This window comes from Saccopteryx bilineata, chromosome 12, assembly GCF_036850765.1.
Source record: "Saccopteryx bilineata isolate mSacBil1 chromosome 12, mSacBil1_pri_phased_curated, whole genome shotgun sequence".
NCBI classification, from domain to species: Eukaryota; Metazoa; Chordata; class Mammalia; order Chiroptera; family Emballonuridae; genus Saccopteryx; species Saccopteryx bilineata.
Window position 1 is genome coordinate 18,473,219 of NC_089501.1, and position 20,556 is coordinate 18,493,774.

Here is a 20,556-nt window from a genome sequence, read left to right on the forward strand (position 1 = left end):
TTTGGTTGTTTCTATGTCTTGGCCACTGTGAACAATGCTGCAATGAACATGGGGCTATATGTGTCTTTATGTATCAATGTTTCTGAGTTTTGAGGGTATATACCCAGTAGAGGGATTGCTGGGTCATAAGGTAGTTCTATTTTCAGTTTTTTGAGGAACCACCATACTTTCTTCCATAATGGTTGCCCGTCACTGTAATTTTTATGAATTTCAACAAGGAAAAAATGCTACAGAAGCATGTCTGTCACATCCACCATATTCCCTGGACTTAGCACCCTCCAACTATCACTTGTTTTTGTCCTTACAAAATTTTTTGAAGGGCAAAAAATTCATAAATAAAGATGATATCAAACAAGCATTGGTTCAATTTTTCACATCAAAAGGTAAAACATTTTTCAAAAATGGGATATACAAATTGCCCTCACACTGGCAAGAAATAATTAATAATAATTGCAATTATATTATTTAATAAATTTTATTGACAGCAAGAAAAATTTGTATTTTGTTTTATTCCAAAAATGGACAGAACTTTCCAGTAGAACTTATATTTATGTAGAAAAGAGATTTAACATACTTATAGTGAAATATTAGAGAATTTCAAAATCTCTAATGAACTAACACATGGTTATTGATTATTATTTAATGTGTTGCTGGGCTTATTAATACTATAATACTAAGAACTAATAAGAGGTCAATAAATTGACCAGTTTCAGAAATACATAAAATAAATAAATTTCATATATATTCTTATATATATAAATATATACATATATATAATTACATCAATAATAGCAACAAAAATATTTGGTTTACTATAAAAACTTTAGAAAATATTATAAATTAAGAAATAGAAAATAAAGATCACCTAACATCAGTCTTCAGAAGTGTTTACATTACATTTCAATTCACCCATTATGGCTCTAGATCATTCACCAAAACGGAAAATCAATAAAGAAATATGGGACTTAAACAAAACACTAGAACAATTGGATATGATAGACATCTACAGGACATTTCATCCCAAAACGCCAGAGTATACATTTTTCTCCAATGTACATGGAATATTCTCAAGAATTGACCATATGTTGGGCCAAAAACTAACATCAACAGATTCAGAAATATTGAAATTATACCAAGCATATTCTCTGACCATAAAGCCTTGAAACTAGAATTCAAGTGCAAAATAGAAGTAAACAAACCCACAAAAATGTGGAAATTAAACAACATACTTCTAAAAAATAAGTGGGTCAAAGAAGAAATAAAGGCAAAGATCAAAAGAACATACAGACAAATGAAAATGACAATACAACATATCAAAATATTTGGGATGCAGGAAAAGCAGTAATAAGAGGGTAGATCATATCACTTCAGGCCTATATGGACAAACAAGAGAGAGCCCAAGTAAACAACTTAACTTCACACCTTAAGGAACTAGAAAAAGAAGAACAGAGGCAACCCAAAACCAGCAGAAGAAAGGAAATAATAAAAATCAGAGCAGAAATAAATGAAATAGAGAACAGAAAAACTATAGAAAAAAATCAATAAAACAAGGATATGGTTCTTTGAAAAGACCAACAAAATTGACAAACCCTTGGCAAGACTCACTAAAGAAAAAAAAGAAAGGACTCATATAAACAAAATCCAAAATGAAAGAGGAGAAATCACCACAGATATAAATATACAAAGAATTATAGAATACTATGAAAAACTATATGCAATCAAATTTAACAATCTAGGAGAAATGAATAAATTCCTAGAACAATACAATCTTCCTAGATTGAGTCATGAAGAAGTAGATAGCCTAAGCAGGGAGGAAATAGAAACAACTATAAAAAACCTCCCAAAAGATAAAAGTCCAGGGTCAGATGGCTATACTAGTGAATTCTATCAAACATTCGAAGACTTGCATCCTCTTCTACTCAAAGTCTTCCAAAAAAATTGAAGAAGAAGCAATACTTCCAAACTCATTTTATGAGGTCAACATCACCCTTATACCAAAACTTGGCAAGGACAACACAAAAAAAGAAAACTACAGACCAATATCTCTAATGAATACAGATGCTAAAATACTAAACAAAATACTAGCAAATTTAATACAACACATTAAAATATAATTTATCATGATTAAGTGGGTTTCATCCCAGAATCGCAAGGATGGTTTAACATACATAAAAAAGTTAACATAATATACCATATCAATAAAACAAAAAAATAAAAACCATATGATCCTATCAATAGATGCAGAAAAGGCATTTGATAAGATACAACATTTTATGTTTAAAACACTCAACAAATTGAGTTTAGAAGGAAAATATCTCAACATAATAAAGGTTATTTATGAAAAACCATCAGCTAACATCAAATTAAATGGCATAAAACTGAGTACTTTTCCCCTAAAATCTGAAACAAGACAAGGTTGCCCGCTTTCTCCACTCTTATTCATCATAGTGCTGGAAGTTCTAACCAGAACAATCAGACAAGAGAAAGAAATAAAAGGTATTCATATTGGGAAAGAAGAAGTAAAAGTTTCACTTTTTGCAGATGATATGATCCTGTACATTGAAAACCCCAAAGACTCCACAAAAGACTATTAGAAACAATAAACCAATACAGTAAGGTTTCAGGATACAAAATTACTATACAGAAGCCTATTGCCTTCCCATAAGCCAGCAATGAAACATTAGAAAACAACCTAAAAAAAATAATCCCTTTTATGGTTGCAACAAAAAATAAAATAAAATACCTAGGAATAAACATAACAAAGAATGTAAAGGACCTATATAATAAAAACTACAAAGCATTATTAAGGGAAATTGAAAAAGATACAATGAAATGAAAAATATTTTCTGTTCTTGAATAGGAAGAATAAATATAGTCAAAATGACCATATTACCCAAAGCAATATACAAATTTAATGCAACTCCCATCAAAATTCCAATGTGATTTTTTAAAGAAATGGAACAAAAAAATCATTATGTTTATATGGTACTATAAAAAAACCTGAATAGCCAAAGTAATCTTAAGGGAAAAGAACAAAGCTGGAGGCATTACAATACCTGACTTCAAATTATATTATAGAGCCGCGATAATCAAAACAGCATGGTACTGGCAGAAAAATAGACAGGCCAATGGAACAGAACAGAGAGCCCAGAAATAAAACCACATATATATGGTCAAATAATCTTTGATAAAGGAGCCAGAAACACACAATGGAGAAAAGAAAGTCTCTTCAATAAATGGTGCTGAGAAAATTGGAGAGCCACAGGCAAAAGAATAAAACTCAACTACAGTTTGGTCCCTTGTATCAAAAATTAATTCAAAATGGATCAAAGACCTAAATATAAGATCTGAAACAGTAAATTACATAGAAAAAAAACATAGTTACTAAACTCATGGACCTTGGCCAGAAAGAGCATTTTATGAATTTGACTCCAAAGGCAAAGGAAGTAAAGGCAAAGATAAATAAATGGGACTACATCAGACTAAGAAGTTTTTGCACAGCAAAAGAAACTGACAACAAAACAGACAGCCAACTAAATGGGAGATGATATTTTCAAACAACAGCAGAGATAAGGGCCTAATATCCAAAATATACAAAGAACTCACAAAACTCAACAACAAACAAGCAAACAATCCAATAAAAAATGGCCCTGGCCGGTTGGCTCAGCAGTAGAGCATCGGCCTAGCGTGCAGAGGACCCGGGTTCGATTCCCGGCCAGGGCACACAGGAGAAGCGCCCATTTGCTTCTCCACCCCTCCGCCGCGCTTTCCTCTCTGTCTCTCTCTTCCCCTCCCGCAGCCAAGGCTCCATTGGAGCAAAGATGGCCCAGGCACTGAGGATGGCTCTGTGGCCTCTGCCCCAGGCGCTAGAGTGGCTCTGGTCGCAACATGGCGACACCCAGGATGGGTAGAGCACCGCCCCCTGGTGGGCAGAGCGTGGCCCCATGGTGGGCGTGCCGGGTGGATCCCGGTCCGGTGCATATGCGGGAGTCTGTCTGACTGTCTCTCCCCTGTTTCCAGCTTCAGAAAAATGAAAAAAAAAAAAAAATGGCAAGAGGACATGAACAGACACTTCTCCCAAGAAGAAATACAAATGGCCAACAAATATATGAAAAGATGCTCATCTTCACTAGCTATTAGAAAAATGCAAATTAAAACTACAATGAGATACCACCTCACGCCTGTGAGATTAGCTATTATCAACAAGACAGGTAATAAAAAATGTTAAAGAGGCTATGGAGAAAAAGGAACCCTCATTCACTGTTGGTGGGAATGTAAAGTAGTACAACCATTATGGAAGAAAGTACAGTGGTTCTTCAAAAAATTAAGAACAAAACTACCATATGACCCAGCAATCCCTCTACTGGGTATATACCCCCAAAACTAAAAAACACTGGTACGCAAAGACACATGCAGCCCCATGTTCATCACAGCATTGTTCACAGTGGCCAAGACATGGAAACAACCAAAAAAGCCCTTCAATAGATGATTGGATAAAGAAGATGTGGTACATACATACCATGGAATACTACTATTCAGCCATAAGAAATGATGACCTAGTATCATTTACAACAACATGGATGGACCTTGATAACATTATACTGAGTGAAATAAGTAAATCAGAAAAAACTAAGAACTGTATGATTTTATACATAGGTGGGACACAAAATTGAGACTCATGGACATGGACAAGAGTGTGGTGGTTACCAGGAGGAGGGGAAGGAAGGTGAAGGAGGGGGTCGGACACAAAGAAAACCAAATAGAAAGTGATAGAGGATGATTTGACTTTGGTTGATGGGTATACAGCATGATCAAATGTCAAAATGATCTGTAGATGTTTTCTCTAAATCTATGTACTCTAATTGATCAATGTCACCCCGTTAAATAAAATTATATAAAAAAGAAGTGTCTACATTAACACTTTTCTGTGTCTTTATGTAAATATTTACAGAATGTTTTTTAACAAATATAGTTCATATTACGTATATATTTTAACATATTTTCTCTACCTCACATATAAGATTACCATTTTCTTGTGCTTTTACATTGTTGGTTTTATTAAAACATAATTTTATGGCCCTGGCCGGTTGCTCAGCGGTAGAGCGTCGGCCTGGTGTGCGGGGGACCCGGGTTCCATTCCCTGCCAGGGCACATAGGAGAAGCGCCCATTTGCTTCTCCACCCTACCCCCCCGCCCTCCTTCCTCTCTGTCTCTCTCTTCCCCTCCCGCAGCCAAGGCTCCATTGGAGCAAAGATGGCCCGGGCGCTGGGGATGGCTCCTTGACCTCTGCCCCAGGCGCTAGAGTGGCTCTGGTCGCGGCAGAGCGACACCCCGGAGGGGCAGAGCATCGCCCCCTGGTGGGCAGAGCATTGCCCCTGGTGGGCGTGTGGGGTGGATCCCGGTCGGGCGCATGCGGGAGTCTGTCTGACTGTCTCTCCCCGTTTCCAGCTTCAGAAAAAAAAACAAAAAAAAAAAACCCATAATTTTTATGATCACAAAACAGGTCATAAATAGTAAAGACTTGAATAAGATCTTTGGGTCCCACCACTAAAAATACCGATATTTCTTTATTCAAAAGGAAAAAATGATTCTCCAAGCAACAAGAATACAGACAACATTCCAAAAGCTGACATTAACCGACACTAATTCCTATCTCTTCAAAGTTTCTGTTGTTAAGAAAAGACTATTGACAATATAATGACAGGAACTTTAAGAAGTATCTGGATTCTTTCTTTTTCTTAACCAACAAATCCAAAGGTGCTTTGTAATATTGCCTTGAGATCATTACAAAAGAGAATCTTTTGTGTTTATGAGCCTTAATTTGCAGAGTTGTTTTTGTTTGTTTTGTTTTTAATTTGTGGTAACAAGAAACTGCTTTCCTAAAGCACTCTTGTGGAAGAGACTGAATGATATACATGTTTTAGAAGTGACCAGGGATGCTTCTAGAAATACTTTCCAAGTCATCACCTAAGGTTTCCATGTGACCCTGAAGAAGGCTTTGAGGCTCTCATTTATACATATCAAGTTGAATTTGCCAAAAACCTAGAAACTGCTTGTATTTAAAAATCCTATAAACAGCATAGTTATACAGTATAGTGAGGAAGGGTAAAAGATGTTGATATTTATACCTGAAACATTTTTTATTCAATACTAGGTATTTATATACTTTTATATTTTAAAATTTGTCACATTATTAAATTCTTGTATTAGTTTTAACAGTGAGAGATCAGTTTATAAAGGGCCTTGGTACCTGACTTGGTTGGTCTTGAGTTTGAGGTAGAAGATTTCAGTTTATACTGCAAATAGAACTACCTTATGACGCAGCAATCCCTCTACTGGGTATATACCCCAAAACCTCAGAAACATTGATACGTAAAGACACATGTAGCCCCATGTTCATTGCAGCACTGTTCACAGTGGCCAAGACATGGAAACAACCAAAAAGCCCTTCAATAGAAGACTGGATAAAGAAGATGTGGCACATATACACTATGGAATACTACTCAGCCATAAGAAATGATGACATCAGATCATTTACAGCAAAATGGTGGGATCTTGATAACATTATACGGAGTGAAATAAGTAAATCAGAAAAAAACAAGAACTACATGATTCCATACATTGGTCGAACATAAAAACGAGACTAAGAGACATGGACAGAGTGTGGTGGTTACCAGGGGTGGGGGGAGGGAGAATGCAGGAGGGAGGGAGGGAGAGAGTTAGGGGGAGGGGGAGGGGGAGGGGCACAGAGAAAACTAGATAGAGGGTGACGGAGGACAATCTGACTATGGGCGAGGGGTATGCAACATAATTTAATGACAAGATAACCTAGACATGTTTCTTTGAATATATGTACCCTGATTTATTAATGTCATCCCATTAACATTAATAAAAATTTGTTTAAAAAAATAAATAAAAATGTTTATATTAATGAAAAAAAAAAGATTTCAGTTTATATCTATTCAAGAACTTTGGCTGGTAGAACCTTCACACATGACCATCACTAGCAATAATGGTCAAGGTAGAGGACATGGTGACTTGAGCCCTTGCTCCAACACATTCCCATCAAGAATCAACACTTGTAAAAAAAAAAAGAATCAACACATGTTACATCTCACCTTTTACGCAGAGACAGAATAATGTGGCTTTACCATGTGTTGGAAAGAGAAGAATTAAAAATACTGTTGAAGAGCACAAATATTTATCACTAATGTTTTGAAAGCAAATGATACTAGAGATAAGAAGATCATTTCAGTAACTGATTAAGTTTAACACAAAGTACATATGAAGACCTGAGTCAGGGAAGTGGTTGAGGGGAGAGAAAGAATAATGAGGATAAAAGAATTTCAGTGAAAGCAATAAACTACAGGCACTTGGAAATTTCTTATACAGATGGGGAAAAGTAAAATGCAAAATATAAAGACCATTTACGCACCTATGGTCTTGATAAGTTTTTTTTTTTTTCAAGTAGAAAGTAGATTTAGCTAATTTTTAATGAATATTTTTTTAAAGTACTCATATCAGGGTAAGGGAAATACACAATTTATCCAGAAAGTTGTTTAACCAATTTATTTTCTCAGTACAAAAAAACATGTCAGATATTGTAAAAGAGAAAAAAAATTCTACTTAAAAAGTGTTAAAAAGAATGTATTTAGGAAACTAATCCAGAAGTAGTGTTAAACTAAATTCCAAATCTTATTTCAAAAATAAGAACAATGATCACTTCTACAACGCTTCCAATAAATTTTTATTATTAACATGGTCTGAGAAAAGCACAAAAATTTAGGGGGAAATCATGGTATTAAAATAAATTTATGGCCAGAATTGACTTTTGGGACTATATTTCCTAAGTAAAAGCCACAGAGTTAGTCCCTAAAGTGATATATTATTTAGCTAGAAGGAGTAAAGTGTTTATGGTAAACATGTTCAAGAATCTAAAAATGAACACTAATTGAGCAATAAGATATATTTAAATTACTTATGCCAAATAAATGCAGTTTTCCCTGTAGGAAGGTCTATGGCTTTGCTGTTAAAATAGGAGAATGGTGAAATACTGAGTCAGCAGTCCCCTATCCTGATCCCAGTGTTGCTTCCTTACTGCAATGTAGAGGTTGTGAAATAAAGCACATTCCTTCCCATTTGGATGTGATACTGTATGCATATGCTGGCACTTGTTTCTCTGCTGAGAATTGCCTCACAAGCCTCAATAGAACAAGGTGGAATGTTGAGAAAACAAAATTTTGACTCAAATTAATTTATGTAGTTACAGTTTTGGTATGCATTACTCTCCACATTTTTTTATTATTGATTTTAATTTATTGTGTTTACATAGATTCTAGTATTGCCTCAAATGCATCCCCCCCTTCCCTGTATTCCCCTCAACATCTCCCTTGACCCCCTCCCCATAGCGCCCTCTCCCCTTCCCTTCAGGTTTATCCCATCCTATCATCCCCCTTCCCTCTGTCTTCTTTTCCTCTGGTCCCTCTGATCTCTTCTCTGTCTCAATTCCATTCTTCAGTTCACATTGTTCATTGGATTAAAAAGCTTTGGTACATATATACAATGGAATACTATGGGGCCATGAAAAGAAGGAAATCTTATCTTTTGCGACAACATGGATGGACCTGGAAACTATTATGTTAAGTGAAATAAGCCAGACAGAGAGAGAAAAATATCATATGACCTCACTCATTTGAGGAATCCAATAAACTACTCTTTACATTTTATGTTGAATAATCAGTTACAGGAGAAGAAAATATACCCAACTCCCTTCAAATATTTCAGTGAATTCTGATAATTCATTTAATGTTTATCTCCCTAAATGTAAAATTTGAAATATCCTTGAACAGTGTGACAGGCAAATGAAAATCCATAAGGAGATATCATGACAGACATTCTACACTCATTTTTTACTGATCACTGACTTCCTCTTTGTTTTCAAATCATGGTAAACAAACTTATTTAGTTATTATTAAAATGAGAAAAGTAAAAAAATTTAGATTTAATGAAGTGTAAAACTGTTTTTTCAAACTTTCGTTGCTTTCTTCATCTTAGAGTGATACAGAATTTTTATGGAACTATTCAGACTTCAAGAATTAGATTTCTATATTTCTATTTACACCATTGGTCTTAGATACATTTTTTCTGTTTTTAAGTACCCTTGTCTAATAAACAGATGAAATAAATTTATTTCCCAAAAAAGTCTAAAACATTTTTTCATTGGAAAGGTATAAGTGATTTGTCTTTTCAGGTGTGGAAAACCAAATATCTCCTTTCCATCCAACGCCTTCCCTGTTCTTTATATTGAACTTAAGGTAAGAGTAAATAGACTTCCTTAAATATATCGGAAATAATGGCTAAAGCATTATGTTCAGATTAAAAAATGTTCACATTCTATTTGAAACTCCTGACAATCTTTCAAAGTAGACAGAAAAGACATTGCCTTTTTATTTTACAGGCCAAAGCACTAAGGTTTAAGAGGTTAAACATTATTTTCCATTGCTATTATGAGCTGGCCCAGAGCTCATTCTGCTGCACTGTATTGTATATTTACCAATAAACCATACTTTTTTGAAAATATATTTACTTGACTAACACTATGCTACCTCTCTTAGGTTACTGTACACAGGAAATCTAAGATATGGACATCAGCCTTAGTAAGTATTGTTGCATTGGTGAGTTTAAGCACCTGAGTACAATGAGAAGCAAACATAACAGGGGACATGTTGAATGAAGTTACACAAAATGAAGACTATGTAATACACATGGAAATTGAGGAAGACTCTATATCAACTGGAGCATTCCAGAAATATATTATGGCAGAGGGTAATATTTAATACTCATTATTTGAGCAGGTGAGTCAAGTTAGGAAGCATTTTGATTAAGAGAGGGCAAGTATTTGCTAAAAAACAGGGACAAGAATAGGTGTGTGTTTCTGAGGCATTGAGGACAAGAGGATATATGTACCTGAAGCAAAACTTGTACATTAGAAGGGAATGAGAAAATGAGTATGGATAGGTTGGGAAGTTCAGCAACGTTAAAGCTTTGAAAGTTTTGTTACAGAGTTGTTGTTGTTTTAGGTAAATATTGAAAAAAAGAGAGTTTTTAAAAAATATATATTAATTGATTTTAATTTATTGTGTTTACATAGATTCTAGTGTTGCCCCATATGAATCCCCTCAAGATCTCCCCTACCCTCTCCTGATAGCACGTTCCCCCCTTCACTTCATTTATCCCATCCTATCATCCCCTTTCTCTCTGTTCTCTAAAGTAGGTGAAAGCTCTTGCAAAAATTCTATTTAAATTTGATTAGCCATATTAGTCTGGCTAACACATGTAATGTATATCTGAGTCAAACTGGAACAGTGTTTTGTAGCAATTTAAATTACAGGGATCAGCCTACAATGGGAAGTCATGACACTGAGGAAGAAAGAATATTCATATTTTGGTAAAGAGTGGGTAACAAGAACAATTTAAAGAAAGTTTAGAAAGTGTTACATCTGGATGCTCAGAACAAAAAAAGCAGGAAGAATTTTGTGGAGAATGTGGTTAACAGCCACTGATGCCATATGTGGAAAGACTGGACTGATGGAGAAAAAAATCAGAGCTGTTAAATAAAAAATCACATCTCTAGAATTCAAAGGTTTACAGTCACTTTTCAATAGCATTGTGGGATTGCAATGCAAGTGAACTTAAACACAACCACTCACAGGTATATTTATAATGCCTTATGCATATACAACTATATTATAAAATTGTATGGACTGTATTTATAGCAACATGATAGATGAGATGTTCTTGTTGGCCTGGAATTGGTGACTTAGATCCCAGTCTAAAACCAAAAAAAAGATATACTAACCAAACTAAGTGAATTTCAAACAATTAGAATTACTCCTCAAGGAGGTATTAAATGGTGATTGAACCCATTGCTTGCCTTAGGAGTCACCAAAAGTTCTTTCCTCATAAGTAAGAATAGAGAAAGAAGGGGAAATTGAAATGTTGGAGTTGTATGGAAGAATTATTGACTTTTCCAACTTTACATATAATGTCAACTGGGCAGATTGGGGGTGGGATTTAAGATAATTATTCTTAAGAAGTATCTGCAAAAAAATAAAAAGAAAACTGGTATTTTATTTCTAGTTGGACATTAACTTACTAAATGGACTTGTTGATCTCAGTGAGTCTTGAACAAGGAGAAAAAAAGAGTGAGAAAAAAGAGGATAAGACAGGAAGAGGGGACAGCTGTGGGAAGTCTGAACCACCACTCTGAGTAACAAAAAGGAAGACGGTCTAGCGGATCCCATGGAAGATATCTAGTCTTGAGCCATCTTGCTCATTTCAAGGCCAAGCTGACCACATCAGGTAAGCGGCTATATACTGAATATTCAGGAACAGACCCTAAGAAGTGATTAAGAAGAAATAAAATTGGACTTAGTCCCTCACATCAGGGAACCTTGACATGAAAAGACCCCACTTTGTACACACAAGGCACCCCAAGGAATTCACACACGCACCCTAAAGGAGGGTTGGCATTAAACAGTGATTAACCAGCAGAGCATCAAAAGGCAAAATAAGCAATATGAGTTCCATTATACACATTTAGCCTTTCATTTTTTTTAACAAAGGAAATACACACACACAAGAAAGAGGAGTAAAAGATCAGACATTTTTTCCTCAGCTTAAGCCTCTTGGGACAAAGCTGCAGGAGATGAGTAAAGAAAGAAAAAGATGAGCACTAAGATGACAGATTTTTAGACATACAAGTGACCATAAAGATAAAGAATCTACCCAAATTATGCTTAAATGACAGGAAGGGATAGTCAACAGCACATGGTGGAAGGCAGTGACTGGGAAACAAATAAACGGTTCAGGGCAGTTTCCTGCAGTACAGACTGTTCAATAAACTAATACCTAATGACGTAAGTATGTGTAGTATGTTGAAAATATTTGGTACCTAGGAAAGCTGTTTTGATCTTTTATGTATAAATAAAGACCATATCTAAAGTTTGAGAAGACTTTTTTTATTTTAAAGTAATGCAGCTATAGATCAGGAATAGCTTGTTTCCAGAATAAACAAGCAATCAAAAAATAAAAATGTGAATAACTTGAAAACTATCCAATAGAATTGGAATCTAAACTTTTCTTTGGGAAAAGAGAAGCACATTATGTTCTAAAATGTTTTAGAATGAAAATATGTCAAAAGCATTTTTGATAAAAATGGCAGCTTTGAAAAAGTAGTAAATGTCTCTAATAAGGCTCACGGGTACATGGCAGATAGATGTATTGTTCTTAAATTACATAAGAAAATGAAATAAAAGAGAACAAACTAAAACAAAAAAATAGCTTAATTAAAAATTAATTTTATTCCCCCAAAGCAATGCCAAATAGTTGCTTATACTTCTGTCTAGAATAAGTAAAATACTATTACTACCTTAACAAGAATAGCAAAATAATGGCTCTTATCAGAGTAATATTTTATAATCTATAGGAAAGTGTCTCAAAATTTCACTGTTGTGTCAGTGCTCCTGGAGTCTGTGGGGTTCTCTCATAGCACACCTGGCTGCAGACCACTTAACCAAAGTCACTTGCTTCAACAAAAAGCCTGCCCTCATGCTAAGGCATTAAGAAACCCTGAGAAATAGTTATAGGGTCAAAATGTTATGATTCAGACTAAGTTAGACATCAGACAACATAGTAAATGCTCTAGGTTTCTATAAATATTTAAGTAAGCAATGATTCTCACTTTGAATATGCATGAGCCACTTGTTTCTAAGTGATAATGGGAAATTAAATTCCAAAATAACAGATAGATTTAAAGTGTGATTGTCTTCCATACATGAAGTAGTAAGAGGTTTGAACGTCAAGTCCATAACCCAAATCAGAATATGTCATTACTTTGTGGTTATATCTCCCATTTGCCATTTCTGTAATGCATATATTTTTTCACTCTGAGCATTCACTCAACCCAACATCATTCTCCCTATAGATGGGAGAGTTTTTGGCATTTAGTTGCTGAAAGATGAGAACTCTGTGCACCAAGTTCTCACAGCAGCGATCCAGGCCTCCTCTTCTTTCTAATGTGCCTTGAAATGGTTCCAGTTGATTTAAACACTTGCCAGCAAGTCCTGAAGTGTATCCAGTTGTTTATTCAGCTTGCTGTTAAGAGCCTTCACACCACGGACCTCAGCTTTAATTTCTTCCATTTGAAAAGAAATGGTCGTCCAGTAATTTTTCTGCTCACAAGGCCTAAAGAAGTTATTGTCCATTGCAGATAACCCAGGTTCTGGCATATTCTTCATTAATGAAATCAATCTCCAGAAATACAAAACAGATAGCTCAATGTGATCTGAAAGATAGTGTCCAGAAACATAAGCCAACTGACATCTGAAGAGCCTTAAGGGATTAAAGCATATTCCATACATCTGTTCAGTTTCCCAGCACCAGTTCCCCCCAATACCTCCCAAGATTCATTCTATCTTCCAGTCAGACAGCCTCGTCTACCACATCTATGTGTTCAAAGAAGACAGACCTCTGTAAAGTGTGATGACATAAAACATAATGCACTTAAAATCACAATCAATGACAATAAGGTTTTGAGATAAGAATCCAATGAATAAGATATCTTATATGTTTTTCCTACTCAGTAGGATCTACTGTGAGAAATGAGTAATTTACTGATTTAAAAATTCTATTATCGTGTCACTTAGGTCAGAGTTACAGTCTGATTAACCAAAGACATATTTCAAGATGACAAATTTCATGCCTATCAAGTTACTGTATTGCAGCTTGAGCAATGACATTTTACCACTCTTTTCATTATATTACTACCCTGATGGTATAACCAAGTTCTATAAACTCCACTGGCAAAGGTCCAACTCTCCTGATTAAATACAACTTTAAGACCCCAAAGTGACATTAAAAAATATTTTTATAATTGGAAACTCAGGTGCAATTAAAAATATTTTATTGATTATTATTTGTGCATAAAGCACACCCTTCATATTTATTATAGCATTTAATGATACATAATATTTTAAATGGCTGAAAATCTATATGAACTGCTACTTCTGCCCATTATAACTCAGATAAGTCTGAAAAGCATGAAGACTCCTGAAAGATATATACATAACAAGTCTAAACAGATGAAGTAAGGTTAGCACACACCTTAAGACCAATTCTACAATTCAAGAAATAGGAAAGTTCCTTTGAATTTAATTCAGAGTCAAGATTAGAGTCTGTGTGATGTCAACAGGCCTCCCTCCAGTAGTCCTTGTGCACCTTCAAATGTCAAAGGAGATAAGTTGATTTTGTTGTGTTACTGACAATTAGACAGGAAACAATAACTATGCTTTGTGGTATTTCAGGAGATTCCCCTCCTAGTCTGAGCATCCCAGTTTAGCTCCAAGAAGACAAAAGAATTTCCTTCTAACAAGAGAGCTTTGACCACAGCAGTTCAAATCTTTTGCTACAGTGATTTTTATCTAGTCACAATTTCACTAATCCCATGTTACAGATCTTATCTATAGTACTGGTATTTGAAAGTAAGTTCCATATGACATTAAATTGTAATCAACTCCTCCATCAGTCTTGCCAAAATTCCATTAAGTAGTGTTTCCAAATATTCCAGTCAGTCCACTACATTATTAGGTTTTCTTATTGTACCACCGCCCAGCTTCTTCATATTGATATTGGGTTTAATCAGCTCTCTTCTATAGACTGCTTTGTAATGTTTGTTTTAATCTTCTGAGAAGTTTCTTCCAGGTTTTCAATATGTTTGTCATTTTCCATAATTTAAAAGTCCAACTTTCCTATTTTAGGCAAGAGCACTTCAAGGTTTCCCTCCAGGGAGGTAAAGGAGTTATATAGTTTTTTGATTCTGGAAATAATTTCCTGAAACAAGCCTTTCATGTGAAATCCAGAGTTCTTGACAGAGTCATTTTCCTTCTAACTTGCCTTGTTGGATGTTGTAGAAAATTAATCATTAATGCACCTGATGTCAACACTAAACGTGTGGCTCATATAAAACACGTACCCTCTACTTCCTGGATGAAAACTAGAAAATCCACTCTATTATTCAGCTGAGTGTGTGCAGTTAAAACCAAAGTTTTAAGTGTGATTTTATAATAGAAAAAAATAAGCTTTGATTACTCTAACATAATCAAATAATGGATTAGAAAATTAGTTTTCCACATAATAGCAATCCATCTACAGAATTTGTAAGAACAGAAAATGATAATAAATGATAATAAATTTGGAGTTTTCATGTTTGAGTAATCAATTAATACCCCTTGAACAATAGATATATAAGAATATATAGATGTCTGTGCGTATATAAATATTCAATTTGATCCGTTTCGGTCAGCATTGTTGAGTTATAATTTACATAAAATATAGTTCACTGATTTTAAATGTGCTATTCGATAGTTTTAAGAAACATGTACAGTTATATAACCACCTCCACAATCATGGCATAGAATATTTCCATTGTCCTAAAAATGTTTCTTTGTACCCCTTAGCAGTAAATTCTCTTCCCTTCTGCCATCATCTTTGGAAACCATTCTGCTGCTTTCTATCACTATTGTTTTGCTTTTTCTAAAATGTTATATAAATGAAGTCATACAGTATATATTCAAGCATTTTTTTTACTTAGCATAATGCATTTGAGATTCATTCATGTTTTTGCAGCTATCAGTAGTTCATTCCCTATTACTGATTAGTATTTCATTAGTTTGACTTTCCAGTTCCTCACTTCCTAAATCCGGATTAACCGATTTCCAGAAGAACTTATAGTGGAAATAATAGCTTAACTATGGGAAATCCCACCTCTACCCACAAGGATGTAGCTTGATGTCATGACCTATAGATAAAAACATTATTGGCTTCACATCCTTCCTGTGCTCTGGGCGGACCTCTGCAGGTGGTGTTTCCCTGGCTTACTGTCAACTAGCTTCTGGCCAATGAAAGGTAAGGTATTGGAGAACAGGGGGAATGGAGTAACACTAGTATTTCACCCTCCAGACCTTTTGAAAAAGGCTGTATTTCCTCTTTGGCTTCAGCTCCCACCAGAACCCTCCCATGGTTCAAGTTTCCATCAGGTCAGCCTAACCCCCAAGTGCCAATAACAGCAGTATATCTCATTCTTTTGTCTTTTAAGCTTAATGGTAAACACTTTTGCCTTTGTCAGTTTCTGGGTCTTCAATGTTCCTTGTTTGGTTCTCATCTCTAGCATCACCAGTGTAACTATTTCCTGGCATTAAATTTCCTCTTCTATAGATACTTGAAATATACTGTTTTCCTGATTAGATCATCTATGAACTGAATGTTCATGTCCTCCTGAAAATTCACGTGTTGAAGCCAATGTGATAGTATTTGAAAGTGTGCATTTAGGAGATAATTAGATCATGAGGGTACAGCAATCATGAATGTGATTAGCATCCTTATAAGATGAAGCCAGAGAAAAGCTTGCTTTTTCTCCCATCATGTGAGGTTACAACAACTTGGCAGTCTGCAATACTGAAGTGGACTCTCACCAGAAAGCAATAATGCTGGCATTCTGATCTTAGACTTCTAGTCCCCAGGTCTGTCAGAAGTAAATTTGTTTTGATGATAAGCCACTTAGTTTGTGCACATTTTGTTATAGTAGCCCAAGATGATTCCATCCCTGAAATCATTTCACAAGGTCTGAGTCACTCAGTCTTATCCATGTTCATCTAACTTTTAACACAAATTTTATTTAATTCTCATAATAATGCTGAAGCTTAATTATTATTCTCATTTATAAATGAAGAAATGAATCCTAGAGCAATTATATATCCATCACACAGAAGGCTATAGTACTAAGTTATAGAAGTCAAGGTGCTGAGAGGTGGAGAATACATTGAAGAAGCAATGGGGCATGGACAAGTGCCGAGTAGGCAAAGTGTGGTTTGAAGAAAGTTGGAGAGTTTAAATTTGCCAGAGGTTAAGAGCATTTACATATCTTGGGGGGAAATGTAAAAGCTTTCTATAATCTGCTCTGTGAATATATACTTTCTGAGACTATTTTCTGATAGACTAGACACAACTCATTTTCCAGATTAATAACTATAAACAGTGTACGTGAGATTGTGTTAATCTACTTTAGCAACAATATCACAAATGGCATGGGAGTCAAAATTGAAGCTACTACTTGGCTGAGTTTTTGGTAACCTAATATCCTTCAGGGTCCACCAGGTTTTTACAGGGGCCAGACTGGTAAAGTAAATAGAAATATAATGAAAATAATCATCTTGAATTTTTTTAAATGCCTTTAAGGGTGATACAAAGCATTGCTATTCTTTCTTAGGTGAAATATTGTGATTGATTTACTACTTGGGCACGGTATGGCAAGCGGAGTTAGATAACTTATTTAACCTTTCTTATCACAATCACTCTTATCCCAAAGAACAAGGAGTCAATGTAGGCAATATTCCAAATATATTGGAATAGAAGCATGTCTATTCTAATCACATAACCAGAAACTGAGGTAATGACCACCGAATAGATCTATGGAGTCAGACCTGAGCCCACTGCACCTTCTTGCCTGGCGTCTATATGTCCCCACTCTAACAGGGACCTTGTTTTTAATGGTTCTCAAAATGTTTTGACATTCCACTTTCCAAATAACCTGATTAAATATCCATAGGTCCCTTTGGAGAAAGAATGGGGGACACATTACATGCACATTGCCAGGTGTGGAGGGATTCTTCCTAGGGGATCTGGCCTCTCCTTCAGTCAACTGAATCCAGGTTTGAGGGTCAGAGATCATAATTTTTCATTGAAGTAACTTCTCTCAACCTCCTGATAATTCACCTTTGAATTCCTTATATAGCTCAAGCAGTAAATTGTTGGTTGTCCAATTATTTTACTGCCAGAGATACCATGTTGTATTAAGCATCTCCATAACTCATTGTGTCTCAGGCCCGCAGGCTGCCTTTTCCAACCTCACTTGTTATACTAATTGTATATACCTAACTCTTGATTCATAAAGGCTACCACCTGGCCTTCACTGTTTCAATGTACCTCTCATCCATAGTGCTATCACTTTTGCAGTGGCATTCCTGTCATCAGCCCTGGCCTACAGCAGCAGGCCACTACTGAATTACGAAGTGATGCAGGTCCCCTTCACTAGCACAGTACTGATGACCTTGGTACATGGCATGTTCTCTGGGCCTTCCCATGGAACATATTCCTCTGGGGTCTTCTGGGCTTATAAAGTTTATTCACTCTGTTATAAGCCCTTCTCTGACTTTTCCAATGCTGTTTCCGTAGTCTGTCCTGGAAATTCTGGCATTTCAACCTCACTTAATATATGTTAGAGGTCAGTAAATAATAGACCAAATGCAGCCTGTTACCTATGTTTATAAATCAAGTTTTATTGGAACACACACAGGCACTCTCACTCATTTATGTATTATTTTATGGCTGCTTTCCCACTATAATGACAGAGTTGAATAGTTGCAACAAAGACCATCTGGATCGCAAAGCCTAAAATATTTACTATATCTCCCTAGCAGCAAAAGTTTTCTCTTTCTGGGTGTAGGCCATTGTTTTTTCCATGCTTCTAGAAGCCATCTTAGTAAAAAGATATTTGGCATAGTGTTAAATTCTGGATCCTTGGAGAGGAGTCTCAAATTGGTAAACTTTCCCATACTCTATTTTATTTTTCAGCCACCTTGATCAGGACTATCTAGTAGCACAGGAAGTCTTGCAACTCTTGCTAGCGCACACTGGCTAGGTCCTTTAACAATTTGAGGATGTATTCCCTCCCGTTATTATTAGTTCCTGCATATCCTTGGTTATGTTATGTTGCAGCTTAATTCCAGTTGTTGGTGTAGTGGTCAGAATGGGAGGAAAGGGAATATCCTGAGGCAAACACCTGTTGCCTTGCAGGGGAGAAGGGGCTTTGTTTCATTTTCAAGCAAGGAAAGAGTTCTAACCTCTAATAGAGCACTTATGCAAATCCAGAGGGTTCAGGGAAATTGTGTCTTCCCTGATCTATGAGGACATGAACTCAGATCTTCCCATCACATTTATTGGTATTCCATTATATTCCAACTCGTACTTCAAAGTTGATATAGCAACTCTGCTTTACTTAAAAGTTAAACCTGATGAGAGTTTAGCACTTCCAACAACTAAATTCTGGTCTTGGTCCTAAGTTTATCTTTTCTCTCACTGAAGTTGATAATAGCCTCTTTATATGCTCCCAAATCATATCTTAATTTTAAATCTGAATTCAATAAAGCAGAATCCATGCCAACCACAAAACAACATTCTTATACAACAAATATATAAATATTTGTTGGCCCCATAAAGTTTTAAATTGTTGAAAATGTTTAACATATTAACTAAAATAATCAGATGTTTTGAAAAGCCTATGTGCATAAAATCTGATATTTGATGTAATTGTTTCCAAATTAGAATATTAGATTTCATAATCAAAAATAAAGAAAGAGCAGAGCACAGAGAACAAGCTCTTTCAGAGCAGATAAAGATGAAATAGCCAATTCCTTGGAGGTTTGGGTACAGGTCTGCAGCCAGCTTTTGTCTCTAGAAACACGCAAAAATATAATAGCTTTACTCAGAGTATTCAGAAGACTAATTGATGATTGAGATGTAAAAAAGTGAAGACTCAAGAGTTGTATATAGGAGAATGAAGTCAGATTGATCATCTGCCAAAAGTTCATGAAATGTAATGTACAACAATGGGAGTGAGGAAAGCCTTGAAATTCACCAGTAGCAATCATACAAAGAAAGAACTCCAACTTCCTTTCATGCCCTCTGAAAAGCAATGTCCAAATGAAAGAAATAGGATTATGGCTAGCAGATTAGGACTCCTATCCAGGGCCCCAGAAGCCATACCGGGTGAAAAGAAAAATCAAAATCTGACAAATCTAACCCATACCACATAATATTTAGAGACATTAGAAACTAGAAAATGTAGTAATAAAATCCTCAGCAATAGATGCCCAAATTATTAAAGACTAGGTTTTGGGTTCTCAGCAATGCAGAAAACACTTTACGGCTCTCCATTTTACAGGACATCACTCTGAATTGAGAAAATGATCTGAAACCCCCAATTATACTGCAATAGGACTAAGAGTACAACTCCAACTAGATACAGATAAAACAAATCTAAATAATGCAGGAATTGTTACAATAAAACTGAAGTGTTTTATTGTTGTTCCCCCTGCTTAAAGTAATTGATGCATAACTATCTCTGTCTAGCTCAATTTCATAGTAAGACAGAGACACTTGGTCTCAAACATTTTTTAAAAAATCTAAACAGAAAACAGAGGTCAGGTCATCCAATGTAGGTAGACTGCATTCAGCCTTAAGATCACCTCTTTCTTGCCCCATCCCAACTTGCAAGCTCTGAAAAAGTGGCTAGATTGCTCATGACATAGCTCTAAGACTCAATTCACAGTAGATGAATAGTTTTTAGATATAGCAAAGGCAAATTACAACCTCCTACATTCTGAATCAGTTCCAATAGCAGGTCTGTTCACAGCCACCACTATTTGTTATAAGCTAAGTGAA

The 20,556-nt window shown here is 35.5% G+C and overlaps 1 non-coding gene across 1 annotated transcript; it reads left to right on the forward strand.

The window, feature by feature from the left end:
• The first annotated feature begins 20,158 nt into the window (after positions 1 to 20,158).
• Positions 20,159 to 20,285, forward strand: LOC136316518 (small nucleolar RNA SNORA63). The gene has a single exon (XR_010727748.1). It is a non-coding gene; the product is annotated as a small nucleolar RNA SNORA63 (small nucleolar RNA).
• Positions 20,286 to 20,556: the final 271 nt, after the last annotated feature.